The sequence below is a fragment of the Polistes fuscatus genome, unplaced genomic scaffold (assembly GCF_010416935.1).
Source record: "Polistes fuscatus isolate 324 unplaced genomic scaffold, CU_Pfus_HIC Scaffold25, whole genome shotgun sequence".
In the NCBI taxonomy this organism is placed as follows: Eukaryota; Metazoa; Arthropoda; class Insecta; order Hymenoptera; family Vespidae; genus Polistes; species Polistes fuscatus.
The window spans coordinates 2,248,908-2,272,416 of record NW_025113102.1 but is presented as its reverse complement, the minus strand read 5'-3'; the positions used below and the strand labels follow the sequence as shown (position 1 = coordinate 2,272,416).

Here is a 23,509-nt window from a genome sequence, read left to right as displayed (position 1 = left end):
CAAACCAAAAATTCAACTTTTAGGTAGATTTGACATCTTTGACACCATTTCGTATGGCAGAGAAAAATTAGGCACACTTTCCCGAGAACATTCCGCCAACTAAGTCCAAGCAACATCCTGAAAAAAGGTGCCGTGTTTGTTGTAAGCATAATATTAGGAAAGAGACTACGTGACAGTGCAAACAATGCAAAGTAGCATTGCATTTACCTACTTGTTTTGAAAAATACCACACTCTGCTTAATTATTAGTAATTGGTTTTTGTTTTATAGCTTCAATTTGTTTCATTTAGTTTTATTCTGTTGTTATTAATTTATTTTTGTTTTGCAATTCTAATTACTCGAAGACATCTGGTGATATATGTAGTATGTCAGCAATATTTTAGAAATAAATACATTCTTACCCAAAATCTACTGCCTTTACATACTACTCCAAGCAACCAAAAATGATTTTCGTTCCGCATGCAAATATTTTCTCAAATAAATCCGTACCCAAGGGGTTAATTCGAAAAAGAATTGAAATAATAAATGGAAAGAGAGAAAAACTGACGGTATTTCATTCGGATATAACATACTAGCTATTCCTTTTTACAAATAATTACATTTTTTTGTTAGAATTCACGATTGGATGGTTAAATAGTCCATAATAGTAATTCACTTTTTTCCCCTAGGAGCGGATGACGTGTCTAAGACGTCAAACCAAAAATTCAACTTTTAGGTACATTTGACATCTTTGACACCATTTCGTATGGCAGAGAAAAATTAGGCACACTTTCCCGAGAACATTCCGTCAATTAAGTCCAAGCATCACCCTGGTAAAAGGTGCCATGTTTGTTATAAGCATAATATTAGGGAAGAGACTACGTGGCAGTGCAAAACAATGCAAAGTACCATTGCATTTACCTACTTGTTTTGAAAAATATCACACTCTGCATAATTATTAGTAATTGGTTTTTATTTTATAGCTTGAATTTGTTTTATTCTGTTGTTATTAATTTATTTTTGTTTTGCAATTCTAATTACTCGAAGACATCTGGTGACATATGTAGTATGTCAACAATATTTTAGAAATAAATACATTCTTACCCAAAATGTACTGCCTTTACATACTACTCCAAGCAACCAAAAATTATTTTCGTTCCGCATGCAAATATTTTCTCAAATAAATCCGTACCCAAGGGGTTAATTCGAAAAAGAATTGAAATAATAAATGGAAAGAGAGAAAAAGTGACGGTATTTCATTCGTATATGAGATACTAGCTATTCCTTTTTACAAATAATTACATTTTTTTTTGTTAGAATTCACGATTGGATGGTTAAATAGTCCATAATAATAATTCACTATTTTTCCCTAGGAGCGGATGACGTGTCTAAGACGTCAAACCAAAAATTCAACTTTTAGATACATTTGACATCTTTGACACCATTTCGTATGGCAGAGAAAAATTAGGCACACTTCCCCGAGAACATTCCGTCAACTAAGTCCAAGCAACATCCTGAAAAAAGATGCCGTGTTTGTTATAAGCATAATATTAGGAAAGAGACTACGTGACAGTGCAAACAATGCAAAGTACCATTGCATTTACCTACTTGTTTTGAAAAATATCACACTTTGCATAATTATTAGTAATTGGTTTTTGTTTTATAGCTTCAATTTGTTTCATTTAGTTTTATTCTGTTGTTATTAATTTATTTTTGTTTTGCAATTCTAATTACTCGAAGACATCTGGTGACATATGTAGTATGTCAGCAATATTTTAGAAATAAATACATTCTTACCCAAAATGTATTGCCTTTACATACTACTCCAAACAACCAAAAATTATTTTCGTTCCGCATGCAAATATTTTCTCAAATAAATCCGTACCCAAGGGGTTAATTCGAAAAAGAATTGAAATAATAAATGGAAAGAGAGAAAAACTGACGGTATTTCATTCGTATATAACATACTAGCTATTCCTTTTTACAAATAATTACATTTTTTTGTTAGAATTCACGATTGGATGGTTAAATAGTCCATAATAGTAATTCACTTTTTTTCCCCTAGGAGCGGATGACGTGTCTAAGACGTCAAACCAAAAATTCAACTTTTAGGTAGATTTGACATCTTTGACACCATTTCGTATGGCAGAGAAAAATTAGGCACACTTTCCCGAGAACATTCCGTCAATTAAGTCCAAGCATCACCCTGGTAAAAGGTGCCATGTTTGTTATAAGCATAATATTAGGGAAGAGACTACGTGGCAGTGCAAAACAATGCAAAGTACCATTGCATTTACCTACTTGTTTTGAAAAATATCACACTCTGCATAATTATTAGTAATTGGTTTTTGTTTTATAGCTTCAATTTATTTCATTTAGTTTTATTCTGTTGTTATTAATTTATTTTTGTTTTGCAATTCTAATTACTCGAAGACATTTGGTGACATGTGTAGTATGTCAACAATATTTTAGAAATAAATACATTCTTACCCAAAATATACTGCCTTTACATACTACTCCAAACAACCAAAAATTATTTTCGTTTCACATGCAAATATTTTCTCAAGTAAATCCGTACCTAAGGGGTTAATTCGAAAAAGAATTGAAATAATAAATGGAAAGAGAGAAAAACTGACGGTATTTCATTCGTATATAACATACTAGCTATTCCTTTTTACAAATAATTACATTTTTTTGTTAGAATTCACGATTGGATGGTTAAATAGTCCATAATAGTAATTCACTATTTTTCCCTAGGAGCGGATGACGTGTCTAAGATGTCAAACCAAAAATTCAACTTTTAGATACATTTGAAGTCTTTGACACCATTTCGTATGGCAGAGAAAAATTAGGCACACTTTCCCGAGAACATTCCGTCAATTAAGTCCAAGCAACACCCTGGAAAAAGGTGCCGTGTTTGTTATAAGCATAATATTAGGAAAGAGACTACGTGGCAGTGCAAACAATGCAAAGTACCATTGCATTTACCTACTTGTTTTGAGAAATATCACACTCTGCATAATTATTAGTAATTGGTTTTGTTTTATAACTTCAATTTGTTTCATTTAGTTATATTCTGTTGTTATTAATTTATTTTTGTTTTGCAATTCTAATTACTCGAAGACATCTGGTGACATATGTAGTATGTCAGCAATATTTTAGAAATAAATACATTCTTACCCAAAATGTATTGCCTTTACATACTACTCCAAACAACCAAAAATTATTTTCGTTCCGCATGCAAATATTTTCTCAAATAAATCCGTACCCAAGGGGTTAATTCGAAAAAGAATTGAAATAATAAATGGAAAGAGAGAAAAACTGACGGTATTTCATTCGGATATAACATACTAGCTATTCCTTTTTACAAATAATTACATTTTTTTTGTTAGAATTCACGATTGGATGGTTAAATAGTCCATAATAGTAATTCACTTTTTTTCCCCTAGGAGCGGATGACGTGTCTAAGACGTCAAACCAAAAATTCAACTTTTAGGTAGATTTGACATCTTTGACACCATTTCGTATGGCAGAGAAAAATTAGGCACACTTCCCCGAGAACATTCCGTCAACTAAGTTCAAGCAACACCCTGGAAAAAGGTGCCGTGTTTGTTGTAAGCATAACATTAGGAAAGAGACTACGTGACAGTGCAAACAATGCAAAGTAGCATTGCATTTACCTACTTGTTTTGAAAAATATCACACTCTCCATAATTATTAGTAATTGGTTTTTTTTTATTGCTTCAATTTATTTCATTTAGTTTTATTCCGTTGTTATTAATTTATTTTTGTTTTGCAATTCTAATTACTCGAAGACATCTGGTGACATATGTAGTATGTCAGCAATATTTTAGAAATAAATACATTCTTACCCAAAATCTACTGCCTTTAGATGCTACTCCAAACAACCAAAAATTACTTTCGTTTCACATGCAAATATTTTCTCAAATAAATCCGTACCCAAGGGGTTAATTCGAAAAAGAATTGAAATAAAAAAAAACTTATATATAATGGAGAAAATATCGAAATAGCTGCCTCGGCGAGATACGTATCCGATCGAATTTACCATCTAAGTAAACACGCACAAAACGAGAAAATGACGTTTCATCCATATTTTATCTGCTTCGACCCAGAATCCTTCGAGCGACGTTTTTCTCTTTCTCTCTTTTTCTCTCTTTTTCTCTCCGTCCTCTTTCGATCGAGGTAAACGAAATCATCGATAGTCCGAGGGGGTCGATCAACTATACGTAACCCCTGAACCAACTCTCCTTCACTTTCTCTCTTTCTTTCTCTCTCTTATTTTGCTTCGTTCTTTCGATCCGTTTGCCTATCTTTCTCCGACTCGTAGGAAAGGATAGAGTGGGGTGGTGGTCCAAGAGGGAAGTCAGTTTATCCGACTGGCGTTTCCGCCATCGTATCGCGGTTCTATCGTACCGATATGACGGCCGTGAGGGTCGCCCGAAGTAAAATCATTAGTAATGCGATTGTGCCGTCTCTTTCGTCTCTCCTCCCTCCCTACCTCTTACTTCTTTCCTACGGGACAACGCATACTACCCTGGATGCGTTTTGTGGCTTTCATAAAAACCAAAAGGAGGGGATTCGATAAATAAAAACTTTCCTTTCTCCTTCTTCTTCTTCTTCTTCTTTTTCTCGTCGTAATATTTTTCTAAAATCTAAATATTAAAACTGACGGTGCAATAAGAGATTGTAAAAAACTGGTGTGTGTACTTATATACGCACGTAAGAAGTTATACTTCTTTGCCGTACCAAAACGAACATAACCTCAATAATCTCAAAAATAACTTAATCCAAAAAAAATTTATTATTATTATTATTATTATTTAAAAAAAAAAGGAAGGAAACATATTTTCAATCGATCGATATATTATATATATTAGAAAGAATAATAAAATATCATAATATAAATATCAGTCCATAATGTAAGAGAGATATATCGAATTACTTTATTCGTCAACGGCTATGGCGCTGTGATAGCATTGGTTCCCGCTCGATCATTTAAGTAAAGCAGCGCTGAGTACGATTAGTACTTGGATGGGTGACCCACTTGAGAAAAAAAAAAGAGGAAGAAGAAGAGAAAAGACAACTTCACGCCGTAAATTTGAAATACCGACAAACTTCGTGGTGTCGTTCGGAAAAAAATCACACTCCCATCAAATTTTTCCAAACGCGCCAAAAGAAGTGTATAACTCTTCAAAAATGCCATTCCAAAGTTCATGGGAAGGAATAAGAAAAAAGAGAGAATGGGAGAGAGAAAAATAAATGATAAATAAGCGTGAGATAGACTGGTTGGTTTTTGAAAAGGTATAACAGACGTAGATACAGTTGTATATATATATATATATATAGAAGAAGCAGGGTAGAAATATATCTAAAACGTTTCGAACGGAAAGTTTTCACTTTGATTTCAGTATTTATCGTCGCTCGTTACGATCACTGTAATCGACATGCAATTAGCTCGGCCAAATTAATACCACTCGAACGCTGGTAATAGGTACGTTGCCGATGTGGAGGACGAAGAATGGAAGAATGTTTCTACGCACACGAAAGCAACGCAGCTGCCCGTTATGATCGAACTCATAACATCTTAGCGGGGGAAGATAAAGAGGAGAAGTAAAAGCGAGATTCGATGATCGTTCGCTTCGCCGAGAGGATTCGCTCTGCTCTTTTCTCTTAAGTCCAATCACCATTTCAGGATGCGCCTTCTTCGACTCTGGACTGTTGTTTCTCAATGAATCTTTACGTCTTGGGTATTTTCTTAAAAACAAGTTATAGGGGGTACTTTCTCTTTACGCAACTATTGTTTCATGAATCCGTGAAATAGTTTCATAACTACTACTAAATATTATTATATTTGTAAATGGAAATGTATCTTATAAAAATATTAAATATTCTCATTTATATTATAAAGAATACGGGTCGATGTTAAATATCGTAATCTGGCGAATAAATTAGAAAAAATAAATTAGAAAATAAAATGTATCGAGATCGGAGCGGAAAATAAACAATTGGAACTCTTTTGCAGGAGGAAGCTACGTCTCTTTCTCCCTCTTACGAAATGGACTTCTGGTCAAGGCCCAGTTACCTTTGACGCGATTAAATACCAAGCTGGAAAAGTACATATCTTTGGGCTCAACGGAGCAAAAAAAGTTTCCACTAACCGCGGAAACGTGCTCGATAAATATTTAACGAGTAATTTGTTACCTTCGAATACGTATATATTCGACTAAGCAAGTAAGACAATGTAAAGAAGTTTCACGAGTTCTTTTTTATACTCATTGTTAGAAACTTAAATGGTACATAAAGTGTGTATCGCGTATAGTATATTTATTTCAATATGTGTTCCCGCAAATTGCCGAGAAAAAAAGTACAAACATTTATTTATAAAAGGGGGGCACAATGACCGAGAACGAGTCGTTGTCGTCGTCGATCGTGGAAGGAAGCCAGAACGATTATCTTTTAGCATTGAGCAATTAAATCAATTTCATTCGGCTCAAATCCGTAACAAAAAGCAATCGCAGAACGGCGGCCATCATCGCGATAATTGAGGAACGAGAACGAAGGGAAGCGAAAAGGAAGGAAGAGGCAGGGGAAGGGTGGGAGGGAGGGAGGGGGGCGGTCTGTAAAGAAGAAAAGGAATCGTTCGTGAGATCGATCGAAACCGGCCTTAACGGGAGTAGCGAGTGTATCGTTCGTTAACCATCGATGCTAATCCTAAAATAAAGAATCGTTGAAGATTTTCTAAATTTGTAAAAGTTATCAAATAAAATAATAGCAGGGACTAGGGGAGCTTAGTTATATGATAGATTTTCGTAGGGTCAAAGTAGAAAAAGATAAACTGGAATAAAAGAAAAATGAAGAAAAGTAAAGGATAGGACGAGCATTCCCCGATATTTCGCGGGATGTACCTACCTAATATAGATAGATAGATGTACGTGGTGGTTCTGTATATGAGAGATACATCGATAGGACGAATCGATGCGATGGAGACGAGTTTTGCGGAGTAAAGAAAAGAGGATAGAGATAGAAAGGGAGAGAGGGAGAGAAAGACAAGAATATGATGCAGTCTATCCAGATACGTGAACGACGAGGATACCAACATACAGGTAGTATCTGGTAGGTAGCTCTGTAGGTAGGACAGCACCGGGATTCTGTCATGGACGTCTCCCTTACGATAAGATACGCCGTCGACTGCTCAGAATCTCCCCGGTTTTGCGGAAAATTCGCGGACCTTCCTTTATCGACTTTCCCGATAATGTTCCCTCCCCCTCTCTCTTTTCCCTTTCCTCCTATCTTCTCGCAAAAAAAGAAGGAAATTAAAGTCCCATCTAAAGGTGGATATCGATGTTCGTTCTCGCATAAGCCAACAACGCACGGGAACAGGAGGAGGAGGGGAGAGGGATGTGTCTTCGCACGAACTTAGAGATAAAAAGTGGACAAATTTGAGAAACTTTTGTCTTTCTTTGAAAGGTAAAAATCTTTGGAGGACTTTTAGTCTCCGATGGAGGACACTCGATTCGTAAGGTGCGCAGTAACGGTGAACAAAACGGCAATCGATAAGGACGGGGTTAGAAGCCGTACGCTGGATTCCTTCAATCAAATTAGGGACATCAAAGTACCCAGTGAAGGCGAAGGAAAGAAAAAGAAAGGAAGAAAGAGAGACGATAGTGGCAGGACTCGACATTCCTCGAGGGGTAGAAACTGGGAATTAGCCTCTATCTGTAGAATCCGAGCCCTCGAGACAAAGAAATACCCCTCCCGATTCTCCTCTCCGTCATTTTCCGAGACTTCGAGTATCAAGTCGTTTCTTTTCGGCCTTCCCAATGCGAACGCGGTTAAAGAATCGTCCTGGGCGTGGCCTCGATTGTCGTCCAATCCCTGCTACCAGAATACTAAACTGTCTTTGCAAAAAAAAAAAAATAGAGAGATAAAGAAAACATTTAACTAACCAACTTATTTTAGCATTGCAGTTTTTAATCGTAAATAGAGCGCTCGCAATTAAATACAGAAAGATAGATAAATTATAGAACGATCGGCATGACGTATTCGAGTTCAATGGGATGCATTTTTTTATTATTTGTAATACATATGTAGGTAGGTAGAAGCAAAATACAATGCACTCGCGTAGGCATACCATTCCATAGTTTACGAGCGTCCGTATTATACTGCACTTAAATCGAGAAGATGCATATCTTTATTATACAATGGAAAGGTTGTTCCGAATCTTTTCTTCCGTATACTTACACCGTGCTTACCCGATATAAGGTGGGGGCGGTTTCTCGTTCTCACCTTACTCGTTAACGGTAACATCTAAATGAGACAAAGATAATGACGTTTCTTTGAAATTTAGTGAAATCTCAATTACTAACTGAAATAATATTCAAACCAAATAGTTTGCGCGCATAATTTTTATTCGTTGAAAAGTTTCAATTATTTTTCTTCCTAAAGGTTTATTTAATATATTGTATTTTACAATAATAATTGTACGAGAAAACTAGTTGCTCGAGTGATTTAAAAACAGACAATAAAAAACTTCAGACAAAATGAAGTGCTAATCAAATCAAATTACTCTCTTAGCACACGCGCGTACGCTCGATGATGCCATAAATATAAAAATGTCTTTAATTCGGCGCGAACGCGAAAAGTTCATGCTGAACGATAAACAGCATTGCGTGCGATATATCTGATAACGTGTATCAAGATTAATTATTGAAATATTTATAGCGATTTTAAGTCGCTATTTCACAGACACCGAGCTCGTATCGTCGAATCTCGTCTACTATCCTTTGAAAATATTTCTCATTTTCGTTTGTATCGTGAAATATTCTATTTGGTAAAAATGTAGAAACGAAAGAAATCGCGTTAATGTTTTGGAGCATTATCAGGCTCGTTCTCGGTTAAGCAGGAAGAGTTTCTCCGCGAGGAGGGGTTGAGATTTGACGCGTAGACAATGGCCGTTGCATCTCGAGCTCGAAGCCGTTGGGAACACGGTGCTCTCGAGGGGAGGAAGGAGAAGGAAAAAGTTCGATGAAGGCGCAAGCGCCAGCAGGAAAGTGGCGGCATAAGCGTTCGTGCCGGGAGAAGAAACTCTACCCTCGATGGAAACGAAGAGGGAGGAACAGAGAGAGAGAAATCGCGTGGGAGGGAGCACGCTGCTATCTAAGGGAGAGGAGCGAGGGCCAGAGGGGGATGTAAATGCCCCCGTGATGTATCGGATCGATGCGGCAGCATCCAGACACCCCCCTTCCTTCCCGCTTCTTACTACGCAACCTAAAAACGTTCTCCGTTGCAGTGCTCTCTGAATTACGATCGTCCTTTTCCTTTCGTTTTCCAATTTTTGAATTTCCATCGAACGATCTACGACGCTTTCTTCTATGGGATCGATGAATTTCGAGTAAAAGCCCAATCGGGAACGTCCTAGTACACACTCGTTTCGAAGTATCATGAAATCTAACGAATTCTTAAGAGATATCTTCTATCGTTTGTATACAAAAATAATTAAAAAAGTATCATTCAGGTATCCCAAGTATTAAGTTTACCTAATACTTTTCTTATACTTTAGAGATATTTTCTTGTAGGAGAGACAACACTTTAGCGAGAAGAAGTAACGCTTACGAAAAAGATAGATCTTCCTTGTGCCAAAAACGAAGTACAACGAAAGACGGCAGCAAAGTTACTCGGAATTGTGGGAAGAACGCGACGCGGTTGTGTCCGTGTGCTCTTACTTTGCCGGTAACTTTTCTAAAACCGAAAAGAGAGACGATTGCCACGTTTCCTGCGAAGAAAAGCACCATGTTCTATTAATGTACACGTGCGAGCTCCCATCTTGCACTTTCTCTTTCTCACATCTCTCCTCCTCGCAACACCATCTCTCTATCCGCCCCCCCGCACACATCCTTTCTTCTCGCGGTCGTGCTATTTTTCTTGCCGATTTTCTATCTCGAATCTCGCTTTGTCTCCTCGGAAATTGTGGACTTTTTCGTCTTACGTTGCTAAGCGATTCTTTCCTAAAACGATACAGCAGCGGCTCGCGATGCTTTCAAAGAAAAATATCAAAAATATGATGTTTTTTCGTGTCATGTTTCCCGGCACAAAAATAAGAATAATTCCGTAAGTAAGTATTATTAAAACTATCGATGCGTCGCGTGAAGTATCACTGGCTAAATATTTTCCTTTCTCCTAAGTCAAACGATTTCGCGATTATCGATAAGAAATTGACGATAAGCGTAATAAAACAGGCAGTAATTACCGGTGCAAACTCGTGTTTACATCCACTCATTAGTACTACCGACGCGGCGCCTCCTAATTAGCAAAACCGAAGAGTAGAGAAGAGTATAGTAATAGACTACCCTATGTCGGCGCACGTTCCGTAGAAAAAATTAGTATGAATGCTTTCGAGCGGTTGCTAATGTTTGATTATAACTTTGTATGCGCATTTTTTATATATTCGCCGGCTGTGACGCGGCGCAAACCACGGGAGTCTACTCCGGCAACTCGGAAATAAAGAATAATTCGATAGCGGCGAGGCTCGAATGAGACGGAGTCGAGAAAAAAAAAAGAAAAAAAAGAAAAAAAAGAAAAAAAAAGGAAAAAAAAAAACGCGAGCTCATCCATTCCGTTCATGTTTATTAATGGGACACTACCGGAAAATAAGCCGTCATGATTTTTATCTGATCTCACTTTAGTTTTATCGTTTTATTCACGCGAGCTCTAATCGAGATACGTTTCCTTTCTTAAATCGATAGTCAATTGTTCATTAAAATAGAAAATAATACGAAATTGTACGAATACAACATCACAGAGTTGCATGTTGGTCCCCGATGATCAGATATACCCTCGAAAGATCTTATTTATGCAGCAGCACGATCTCGGCTAGCCCTTGACGATGAGAAGAAGCCTCCTGTGCGTACGCACGCGATATTTCGCTTACCAACGGCACCCCTGGTGTTCTTCGAAATCGACGAACCACCCCGTGGAAGCACGCGAAGCTTGCTATTGCTTGGTCGATTTGTTCGCACGATAAACGTAAACGAAAAGATCCATTTTTAACATCCTAAGGGTACAAAGAGAGAAAAAGAGAATGAAAGGCGGTACGCTTTTAAGATCATAACCTTGTTTCCGCACTACCACCGTAACGCGCAATACAAAGTTCAATGTAAACGTTTTTCCAACAAAGAGACATCCCATTTTCTCGTCGATGCAAACCATCTAACGAACCGTCTCTCCTTCGCTTTCTCACTCCCATAGCAGCATTCATCGTAAACGGATTTGGCTTCATTAACCACCCCTACGGTTTACTCCCCAGTACGATCCTCGCGATACTCTCCTGCACATAGTACTACTCGTCGTTCCCTCACGGTAACTATAGCAACAGTGGCAAAGGCAATCAGGAACAGCGTGGAATTAACTGTTCGACCATGCGAAATCGTCGTGTCAAAAAATTCACGTTGTTGTTAGAAGAACGTGCTAAGATTTATGTTTCTAACATTTCAAATAATTTCATTAGATATTTCATTGCGAGTGTATTGACACGTTACCACGAAACAATGATGTTTTAAATTTGAAGATGAAAAGGTCGGAGGCAGTCCTTAAAAAGGGTTGTCCGTACACATGCGCGATAAAACGTAGGGTTGCGCGTCGACCAATAGCGCGTTGAAAATTGTTTTATCATCCCAGCCCTCGTCAAAGACTCCTCCGTTCGTCATGCTTCCCTAATGTTAATATAAATTAATATTTGCAATAGGTCGATAAAAGTTATATCCTATAGAATAATTATAACGCTAGAAATAATGAAGTACGATATATACGGATTTGTAAATCTTTTTGCGAATGGATAATTGGGAGCATAAATTCATAGAGAAACAGTCGAGATAAACGCGAGTCCATCGTAGAAACGCGATTGGTTACCATAGAATTATATTAGTACAGCCCTTCATATTTACATCCCCACAGGGGGAAGGACTACCTATCGTAAAAGGGTAGAAGAGAAGGGCTAAAAAATAGTCGAAGCCTTATAAAAGGGCTCGCACATGCGCGCCTCTTATGCAAAACGCGTAACCCAACCCGCCGACCAATGTCGAGGCTTTAAAATCGATTCAAAGTCCCTCCCTCGGATCGGTAAGGGCGAACGATTTTTTTACGAGACGAAAGAGGGTGAGGGCGTCCCCTTATCGAGAGGGTGCAGGCAACGGGACTTAAAAAATGATCCATTGCTACCACCAATCACACCGTAGGTGGTAGACGGTCCTACTCTGATTGAGACGAGCTTCCAGCGTGTCTCGAAAATGATACGGCCGTGGATTCGCAAGGAGAAAAGTGTTAGCCATAAAGCTCGATGCGATATATCATGAAACAAAACGAGAACCCGGCTACAATTTCATCTCTACTCTCTTCCTAATCGAACTTTCCCAGCTACCAACTTTAACCGTCAAACTCGTCCTTCTTTCCTTTTCGTTTTTCTTCGTCCTTATCATTTTTCCTCGTAGTCAATGAGCGATTAGATTCGAATTTTGAAAAGAAGAAAAACACTTATTTTACATTTTGTTCGTACAAATTACAATCGGCATCTATAAAAGAAGAAATTTATCGCGAGAAGGGAGAACGCGCGTTACAAGACAAACAATGCGGTTTCGACAAGAGGTTTTACCATCGAAGCTGCCGATAAACCAATACTTTGCGGCTACACGAGGTCCGACATAAAAACCAAAGGTGGTTTCTACATGATATATACCATCGAAGAACGATCGGTTCTTCGATGAAACACACATAACACTATCGCGTCGCGATAAATACTTATAAAACCGAACAAGTTGACAGTTTTCTAAAGAACTATAAAACCTAGGACAACAAACCAATAGCCGAAATGATTTTATTATCGAAGATATGAAATCATTCTAATTATTGTACGACTTTATCTCTAATCTTTTGTTTTTCTTCTTACAAATATTCTTAATTTCGGATTACGTAGAACATGTATTTTCGAGCATTAAGACGATATTGTTCGCGTCGATCAAAAGCGGAAGGTTAAGCAAGCGATAAAATAAAAGAAAAGCTTGAACGGCGTTATAGACATTCCGAAGGTTCCACTACGGGCGTCAGGAGGGAAAGAAAGAGAGAAAAAGAGAGTTGGAAGCGTGCTCGGTACGAGCTAGTCGCCGATCGTTTCTTCTTTCTTTTAATCTTACTTCTCCCGCAAACGGGCAGCCAGGCGTTAATTCAACGGCATTGATTGCCGCACGAAAGCCCCACCAGTTCGTTCGGGGAAAGGAAACCACCACCTCCGTCGTCCCTTCGCCCACCCTCCGCCCACCCTCCGTCTCCACTCATCCCGTTGGCTACCCAACCACCACCTCGTGTCTCGCAGATGGCGAGCTTCTGGATCCGTCGACGTTTTCCCCTATCATCGATCGCGTCTTCGACCCTATATCCTACCTCGCCTTTCTTTCTTTCTTTCTTTCTTCGGATACATTTTCTCACTCTTTCGACCTTACTTTTCCTGCCTTTAACCTCATGCCAAGAATACTTATTTTTCTCGAGGAATACACATAAAGTAAGCAGCTCTGAATGATAAGAAAGACAGAAAATGGTTCGATTGTTCATGGCCGAGTTTCTCGTTCGATGCAAACGATCGAGATAAATGGTCCAAGGGGTGTGGTGTCGAGATGACCGAGTATCCACCGTGTGAGCACACCGAAAAGCAAAGAGGGTGATCAACTTTCGGAGAGAAATTTTCGGGGGGTCAATCTATAATAAAGCTCCCGTTATCTCGAGCGGCTAGCGCGATGAAGAACGTTGGGATCTCGTAAAATAAAAGAAAATTGTACGATTAACGTTTGTCCCTGTATACTTTCTTCAATTATTTTTTGTCATTTCAAACTAAAATTATCATTGCTATATATATTGTTAAAGGTATTGTTCACGAGAATGTTTAAGGTAATGTTCTGGGTATTGTTCAGGGTAATTATGAGGGTAATGTTCAGAGTATTGTTCAAAGTAATGTTCAAGGTATTGTTCAGGGTTATTATCAGAGTATTGTTCAGGGTAATGTTCAGGGTAATGCTAATATTCATATATATTGTACAGGGTAATTATAATAGTAATTGTCAGAGTAATGTTCAGTGTATTGATCAAGGTAATATCTTTTCTTCATAGGCAAACGCAGAAAGGAATTAATAAACGATGAGGACAAAATAATCTCGCTAAAAATCGCTCTTTTTTTTTGTTCCCACGCGACATAGGAAAAAATAGTCATCAGGAGTGATTCGTAGACGTAGAGCTTCTTTCGGCGAAGTCAAGGCGGTCATCGTTATTCCAAACGATTGAACGCAGTTGTTAGCAATCGGTGATTCGATCGTCGGAAGTCGTGAACAGCGAGGGAGGAAAAATCGTATGCGGTGGACGAAAGATATAATAATAATTCGTGTTCGTGAAAAATGTGTAAGAGACGAATGGTGATGGATGATTCTTCTTCTTCTTCTTCTTCTAGAGTTTATCACGTACAGTAGCTTTTGCAACGAATTACAATGGATAGACGGAAACGTAGTCGAGTTGCCGATGTCGAGTATACCTTTATTAATATGTAGTTACGAAATGGAAATTATACATTCGTTCTTCACCAACCCTTTGAATGTTGAAGGAAAGGGAAACTCTTAGGCTCTCAGCTAGACCATTATTACGTTACACGGTAGAATCACCTGTTCGTCTACCTGTTACACGCGCGTTGAGGCTCATAAAGCATGTTGTAGCACGCACGAAGTAATCCATTCTAACCCCTTTATGCTAATCGAGCAAGGGCGTAGGTACGTCACGCTAGGCTGATTTTTATCGTGAGCAACGTTTTAAAAGCCGCTCGTTTAATGGCCTGCGAAAGGGATCATTTTGTAATGTACCTGTAAACGTTCGATGAGTTTGCAGGAATCAAGAGATCAATTAAACAAAAATTAAATATAATTTAGCGTTCATCGAGAATTATATGTGAAACTTTTCTTGCCAGTATAACTTCCCGTATATAAATACGTAGGTACGTGTACTTCGTCAAACGATATCCGCCAGCCAGTGTTTCTTCCGGAATTCGTAATGGCTATTGGCTAGCGCAAACAATAGAAAAATTATGTTTACGAGACTATCCTATCGCGAGTTTCGCAATCTTTCCTCGTAGTTTGATCGTGCCACAGCCCAAGAGTTCGCGTCGTTTATTCAGAACACATGACGAGCATTCGGGAAAGTATATGTAGGTTAATACGTACACGAATTCGAGCACTAGTAGTAAGAAAAGAAGACGCATACACCACGGGCCACGAAAGTATAGGGAGAAAAGTTATGCGCCGGCAAAGTTTCTCGATTTAAGGATGATTTGCGGGGTCTACACGAACCTATTTCTTTTCACGAGAAATCTTACCTGTTTTATTTCTCTATTTCTATGTTTTACAACGATACTTGGATATTTTTAGTTCGTAATCCGAAAAGGTAATTCGAGAACAAAAATGAAATGAGACAAAATTCCTAAAGAAAATAGAAAAAGAAGGGAAAAGAAAAGGGAAGAAAAAAAAAGGAAAAAAAGAAGAAAAGTTCATATTACTTAATAATACCGAGTGTTCTTAGGCCTATCTAGCGAGCGCAGATGGATAGAAAGAACAGGCTAGGGGTAGTCTCGTCATAAAAGACGACTGTAACTCGAACATAAAGCGAATTCGAGCTTTCTCGCTCCGTCAAACGGGAGGTTTCTTTTAATTAAACTGCCCCTACCAGTGACTCTCTTTCTCTTTCTCTCCAATCCCGAAAGCGAGACTTTCGAGACATAACAAGCGCGTTATCAGCGTTCTCCAGCATTCCGACCCTCGACCTCTGCCATCTTCCAGCCCTCCGCTTTGCTTTTAGCACCGTTCCGAGCCACCCTTCTTTGCTCCTAGCCCAGCTTTTTCCTAAACTTATCGATACTTTGCGAGGATAAGAAGTCACGCGTTACGCCTCGTACGCTTTTCATGATCGGCAGAAAAATCCTCAAATAAATTATCATTGAGATAATGCCGAAAAAAAAAACAGACAAGTGGAGAATTTTCATTTTAGTTTACATTACAACACGCATGTTATTTTCTCTACTTTCTACAAAAAAAAAAAAAAAAAATGACTTTTAATATCCGTCCGAAGAGGTCAGTAGATAGCGGCGTTACAATCAACCTGCAATCCCTCGGAGAAAATGCCCTTTTTATTATCTATCAGAAGCAATCTACCGAACACTTTCCCTTATTTCTCCTCTTCTTTCTCATCTCGTTCTTATCTCGATATTTTCCCCTGTCAGAATTCTCTGTCAAATCGTACAGGCGTATTGAAAGGTCAAGTAATCGAAGTTAATTCTTATTAAAATTCGTTCCTTGCACGACACGTTCCTAGAATCCTCAAGAAGCGGATAAAGAAAAGAAGAAAGTTCTGTAGGTTCGAGTTGACTTCTTTTCAAACTCGCTAGGTATGCGTCGAACGTCTCGTGGCGTACAAACTGGTCGGCTAATTTAGACTGACTGTTCTGTAAAATTACGGGGCCCTGCAAGTAATGAGAGGGTGAATACGAGGGTTATCCGTCCCTTCGAACAGTACCCATCTAATCACGGCTGCTCGTTAGCGAATTCAATGCTTCTCTGATCGAATCGAAAACGCGTAAAGAAGCTTTTAATCAATTGAAGGTAAATACAAAGAAAAAAAAAAGGCATTAGTATCTTTTATTTGACGCTTAATTTAAATGATAAGTAGATGAGCGAAATGTTAAGCACGTCTTCGACGAGAACTCATTGGCCCCTTTTATTTAATTCTCTTCGTGGAATTATCATCGCTACGATACAATATAGTTTTTAGTGCATGCACGATCTCTCAACTCGACTACGCTCGTTAAAAAGGGATGCGTTTAGAATGCTTGTGCATTTCTTCTCGTACGAGCAACGGAATCTCAGGCGTAACTTCGTCCTACGTAATAAAAAAATAAATCGATTATAACATTTAAATTCTACGAGAAAGCAAATCGCTATACCTAATTGCATCGACGAACAAATACGTGGTTGGATTAGCGATAGAGCTCGATGACTCGATGTAGCAAGAAATAGTAATCGTTGGATCGTTCTTGGAACGAGTTCCTCGTCAACTCGAATGTATATACCATCTAGTCTTTGTCAGTAGTATGTCGTGTAAATGAGGGTTGCTTAGAAAAATCTTGATACTCGCTGAATTATTTATTCGCCTAGCTCGATCGACAAATTTTTCATTTTTTCACGTTCCGAGATGATCGGTTCTCGCAATAGTTCTGCTAATAAAATTGTATGTCCTTTCGTTCCGAGACTCTCTCTCTCTCTCTCTCTCTCCCTTGCATTCTTCGCGACGTATGCACGGGATGCCGATGGTGCTTCTTCGAGAAGAAATCAAAAGTCGCGAGAGTTTTTCTCGACAGATTCCAGAGTCGAGCTCGAGAGAACGGTCGTTCTCGTTCTCATCGGCTCTTTCTTTCTCTCTTTCTCAAACCATCCTATGAATATTCATCTTCGCGAGACTTATGCAGAACGTTTCCGACCGAAGCAGAGAGGATCTACGAGAGAGGGAGAAGGAAGGGAGGAGCGAGGAAGAAGGAAAAGGGTTGATGATTTCGATCGGCACGTTTTCTACGGGCTCGAAACAATCTCGATCGTCTTTTTCCCAATCACTGGACTTTCTTGTTCAAGGATCGATTCTCGGTATACTCTTTTCGCTCGTTCGCTCGAAGGTGTATAACTTCCTACGGATCTCCTTTAATTAACGAGGAATCAATCAATGGCGGGTACTTCGTGGAATTCCGAAGAAAAGCGACGATGGTGAAGAATAGAAGCAGTGAAATAGAGAGAAAGCTTCCAGCGAAAATCGACTCTTCTTACGTCTTTCTGATCCTCTCTCTCTCTCTCCCTCTCTCTCTTCCTCTCTTTCTTTCTGATTTTACAAAATGACTTATCGCTTCGACGTGGTACATTCGACGTAAAGAAAAACTATTTTTTTTTCCGTTGTCATCATGAAAAGCATCCTTATCTCGTCGTCTCGTTTGCTATCTTCCTTCCAATATCTCCCCCCTCAAAGAGAAAAAGAGAGAGAACGACTTTGATCCTCCAGAAAGGTCAATTTAAAGAATTAAACAATTTTCGAAGAAGGACGCAGAAGCAGAGAAAAAAGAGGGGAGGAGAGAAAAGAAAGAAAGAAAGAAAGAAAGAAAGAAGGAAGAGGAAAGAGTCATTTCCTAACTCGATCTCATCACGACGCAATCCAGACTTGATACAAAAGAGAGTTTCCATTCGAACCCCGGTTCTAGGAAGGTCAAACAGTAACGTTTAAAACGACGGATTCACTCCTCCCTCCTCCCACTTTTTCCTTCCGAAGGGTCACCGAAGACCTCGCCAAATATTTGCTTAGTCTTTGATGGGCTTCGAAAAGAGACAAGGAAGAGGCAACAACGGATGGAAAGGTAGGAGAAATCGAACGGGATCGAAAAGGAAAGAACTGGAGGAGGAGGAGGAGGAGGAGGAAGAGGAAAATAAGGAAGAGAAGAATGATGCGAAGGTGTGCAAGAGGAAAAGAGGACGCGTGCTGAGCTCTGTGAGCCTTCCGTGAGCCTCCCGTGAGCCGTTAGAAGCGGAGAATGTCGGGCATTTTTATTGGTTCCAGCTTTGCTTCTCTCCTTCTGTCTTCTCGAAAGTCGGCAAGCCGATCAGCCAGACAGGAGGATCGACGAATCTTTCCTCCTCTGTTACCTAACACATAGGTATTCCTTCTGATCGTTCGACCGTACCTAACTGAGGACCTTCTTCCTTCCTTCTTTCCTTTCTTTCCTTCCTTTCTTTCTTTTTTTTACTCCTACATGTTGTTACTTTTCTCCTTTCTACTTGCCAAAAGATATTTCAATGCCGATTATTAGTATCCTCTAGCAAGAACAGATCATATTCATTCTTTTAAACGATCTAAATGTTTTCTACCAGTTTCAGTAGCAAGAATTTTGACGTAATTGCGAAAAGACGACCCCTTGTGTCTCGTTTTACCGAACAAATTGCTTCGAGCAGAATCACCAAAATACCGGAGTCAAATTACTCGACTTTTTCGACCGATAGAACTTCCTTAATCTCAAGATATTGGATTCCTAAACGTCAACGTTTAAAAGTTCCGAGTATAATGGTAAAACTTGAACAACAAATTTCTGGTTAGTCTACTTTAATAATTTGCATGAAATTCTAACAATTGACTCGATCATTTCAACAAAGTATTATAATCAAACGTTAATCTATAAAAATATAATGTTTTATCTTATGGATAATATAACGTAGCCCTTCCCTGTATTTCCCTTGCTTCGTATTCGTGCTGATCCCCACCACCGTACAATAACATTCCTCTCCTTCCGCTTTTGTATTTTGTAAGTCAATTTGAAACATGAATCGTATAATAATTCAGCGAAGCTAAGGAAAATACGACGGATATTATTCGTCCCACCTAAACAGACTTACCCAGGAGCTTTCGTCCGCGCTCCATATTTATGCGAAAAGAAAGAGAAAAAGAGAAAATGAGAGAGAGAGAGAGATAGGTAGAAAGAGATTTCGAATTTTCCTACTTTTCTTTTACCCTTACGAACACAATTTTTTTTCAAACAAATCATTATTTATCTTTTCGTAAAATGATTGTTGCTCTCTCTTCCATATCTTTACATTATTGCGGGGGTGTAAATAAAAAGAAAACTCCGAGTAAAGTTAAGCTTTTGCGTAAAATTATACCGTCGGTGGGCGTGGAATAATGTATGTAGCTCGCCCTGAAATCGGGACTAGTTGCAATTCCAATGAGAGAACTGAGTGCTAGGTGAGCTTCGTATCTCGACGGATTTCTGTCTTCTGCCTTTCTCATACATATTGTGATTACATTCGAGAAAGTTAGGAGGATGGGGGAGTGAAAAGAAAAAGAGGAAAATGCAGCACGCGAGAAAAAACCTTTCGAGAGCTTATAAATATTAGAAACAAACAATAAAGATATTTTACTTTTCCGATGTATTTTAATATCCTATTTAAAATGTAGTATTGTGTGTGTGTGTATTGGCAAGGTGCGCGATGACAATGACATCTGATGGCCGCATTAAATCATGCTCGAAAGCCGTGGGAGAGGTGTAATATTATTAATAAAAATTTTTTATTTTTAGTAAATAAATATATATTAACCTGGTCAGCATTGTAAAAGTGAAATGCAATATAAATTAGTGAATAAATAATTTGAAAGCAAAGAAAGTAAGTATAAAAAGTGTCAGTAAGTAGTAATGTTTATTACTGAGGAATGAGGTTATCTGGTATAACCAATACAAATGACAGTTGGAATAACATTGCAACTATCATAATAAAAATAAAAAAAATAAATATATATAAAAAAAATTAAATACAAAAAAAAACAAAACAAAAAAAAAACAAAAATTACAAAATTATTTTCATTCATACACGTGAATTGGAGTAAACATATTATTAAGTTAGGTTATACACTACTTACTTTATTCTCTTAACTGCATTAATCCATTTTCTCCTTTGTTCTAACTTCCAAGTAGCACTTGGAAATGTATAAAATTTGCAGTTACTATTTCTGCCAGTATTCTTACATTCAACTACACAGCAACTATTATGGACCATTTTTAATTATATTATCTAATTGTTTACATTTAAATCAAGCATGATTTAACGAAAATTTGACCACCGCGATCGCTGCAATCGATTCAACTGTCCCCACCATACACTCCGCACCTTGCCAATATGTGTGTGTTTATACAATGGCATTTAATATTGATTCGTGTAATCGTTTGTAAATATATTTTGATAGGATTTACGGTTACTTTTCTTAACGTATTTCCCCTTTTTATTCTCTATCGATCGAAGCAAAAGAAGAATTTCAGCAGTAGTTGGATATCTTGACCAATGCTAAATAGTAGAAATATAATTCTGTGCGCACGCGTGGAAATCGCTTTATGGCGCGGAATAATGGCTCGCATTCACGGGTAGCCCTCATAACTCTCTCTTCCTTATATTGCGCTTTTCGGAGATTGCACGTGGCACTTCGTTCGTCGATACGCCCACGTTTCTGCTTCGACATACTTAACGCAATGCAACGCAAAACTGGAGTTTTCGTGTTAACGGAAAAAACGTCGTTAAAGAAAAAGAATTAAAAAAAAAACATATACTTAAAGAAACTACAAAATTCTCTCGAAAGAAATTCTCTCGGATTTTATCATACGGAGGATCTTTTAGCGAAGAGAAAATGTTTTACAACAAAATAAATGAATCTTTTAAAATATGACGTTGACTTATGAAAGTACAAATTAGCTCATAGTCGAATTGCTATGTTTCCTATCTTTACACCGAATAATTTATAATTTGTAAATCAAATTAACGAAGAAGAACAACATCCATGATACCTGCTTGCCGGCTGTCGTACTTTAGACTCAACTTCGGATAATTAAAAACATTATCCGAATACAGTAGGAAAGTTACATAGCAACGAAGCAAACAGAGAGGATGGTGTTCCGGTTATTTCTCTTTCTCTCTCTTGCCCATTGTTCGAGTCGAAATTCGATTAGCAATTATCCACACATTAAATTCGCTCATTAAGTCCGTCTCGCTACTAAGTACGAGAGTAATTAAGAACGCCTGCATAAACGCATAGGATACTGATAAGTGCGTGTAAATGGAAATTTGATTTTAATCTCGTTCAATGATACATCTAGTCAATTAAGTATGTTAACGGTACTCTCACTGCTCCTAATAAAATATTTGTTTTTTTTTTTTTTTTTCATATGAACACATACTTGTAAATAATTCTTCAAACGAGAAGACTTCGATCGTTAATTTGAACTAGTAATTAGAATCTTTGGTACGAAAAAGAAAGAAAGAAAGTGAACATGTTGATGGAAAGGGATTCGTGATTAGGCGACTTCGGTGAGGACATTGCGTTAGTTGGCGGCGGTACACATCAAGGGAGACTTCTTCTTTCGGGAAAGAAAGTCCCTTCGATGGAACAATTACTCCGAAGGCGAGTGCATAAATAACGAGAGAAAGGATGCCGCACAATGAGCCTGATTTACATTATCGCTGTGTGTAAGCTAAACGAAAATAAATAAAATTGCCGGCGCCAACGAGGATACGACAAGTTTTTCTACGAATCCCAGACAAATATTTCGGATGAAAATTTTCACGCAAAAATAATTCGTTGGATAATTTTAAATTTGTAAATAGACGTTTGTTCGCATAAAAAAATATGTTTGGCAAAGAAGAAAAAGTAGCGACATTCATAGTAGAAAAGAAAATAGTAGCAATACCGTTGAGTGGCTGGTATGGTGGCCGGTATGGTGGCCTAGGGGACCTCTGAATAAAGTTTTTCTTTTGGTGGGAGAAATCCTTGTGCTGATGGTACATGCGTGAATGCATATGCAGGGGAAGTAGAAGACGCAGGTGCGGCCACTTAAGACGCTTACCAACTTCTCCTTCCATTATTCTATCAGGAGGAGCTCTTACGCTTTCGTTGATCGTGTGAAAGCAAGAGAAAAATATATTCTAAGATAAGATAATATAACTACATTGAATTCCGAGCTTTGTTGGCATGCACTTTCCAACATATTGTTGCGAGAAAATGAAGAAGGAAAATATCATTTCTAGAAATAGAAATAAAATATACTTAAACAGTATTAAATAACTAATAATAAATATTAACAAATCTATACTTTATTATGTATAAAAAATGCTAATTTTGATTAATATAAAAAACATAATAGTTTTAATAATGACTTTAGGAAATAATGATGATTTGTTAGGCGCGAAGAGTAGTGGAATATTTGAATCGTCTATCGTACTCTAAAAATCATAGTACGGGGGTGCCAGGACCACCGGGTGGACACGTCGTTGAAGTTCGGAGGGTTCCGTAGACCGCCCCTTTCCAGATCAATAATACTGCATTGGCGCATGCGTTTTCGTACCAGTATCTCATCTTCTTCCCTCCAAGGTTCTAGCTGGTTTCCACCCCCTGCGAGCTATGCTCAGGACGACACGTACCCCTCCATGCAACATTCATAACGCCATCAATATTATACGCGCGAAATAATAACCTGTGCATTTATTATAAGGGAATAGGGGAAAGAAGTTTGCGTGAATCCAACGAACTAAGAGAAACGCATGCCGATAAAAAAGGAAAAAAATGAAAAGAAAAAAAAGAAGATAAATAAAAGCTGAGCGATCAATTGAACGATAAATTATGCGTGAAAAGAGGATTCACAAATCCGTCATGATGCTAGCAAAGGTCATTCAGCAAAATTTACCCTACATAATGTATTATATATTAGAAGAGGAATTTTTATAGTATATATATAATTATATGCTTGGAATATTTATTATTTAAGGTATAGCAATTAATAAACAACTCAGATCGAGATGTTTGTTAATATATAAAAAATAATAAAGAAATAAATTCGTTCTTTCTTTTTAACTTAATAACATACAAACGGTTAA

At 38.0% G+C, this 23,509-nt stretch overlaps 1 protein-coding gene across 1 annotated transcript in view; it reads right to left on the bottom strand.

Annotated features, from left to right (window-relative positions):
* LOC122518568 (gastrula zinc finger protein XlCGF46.1-like) overlaps window positions 1-23,509 on the bottom strand; it is a 51,741-nt gene that overhangs the window by 17,517 nt on the left and 10,715 nt on the right. The window lies entirely within an intron of this gene.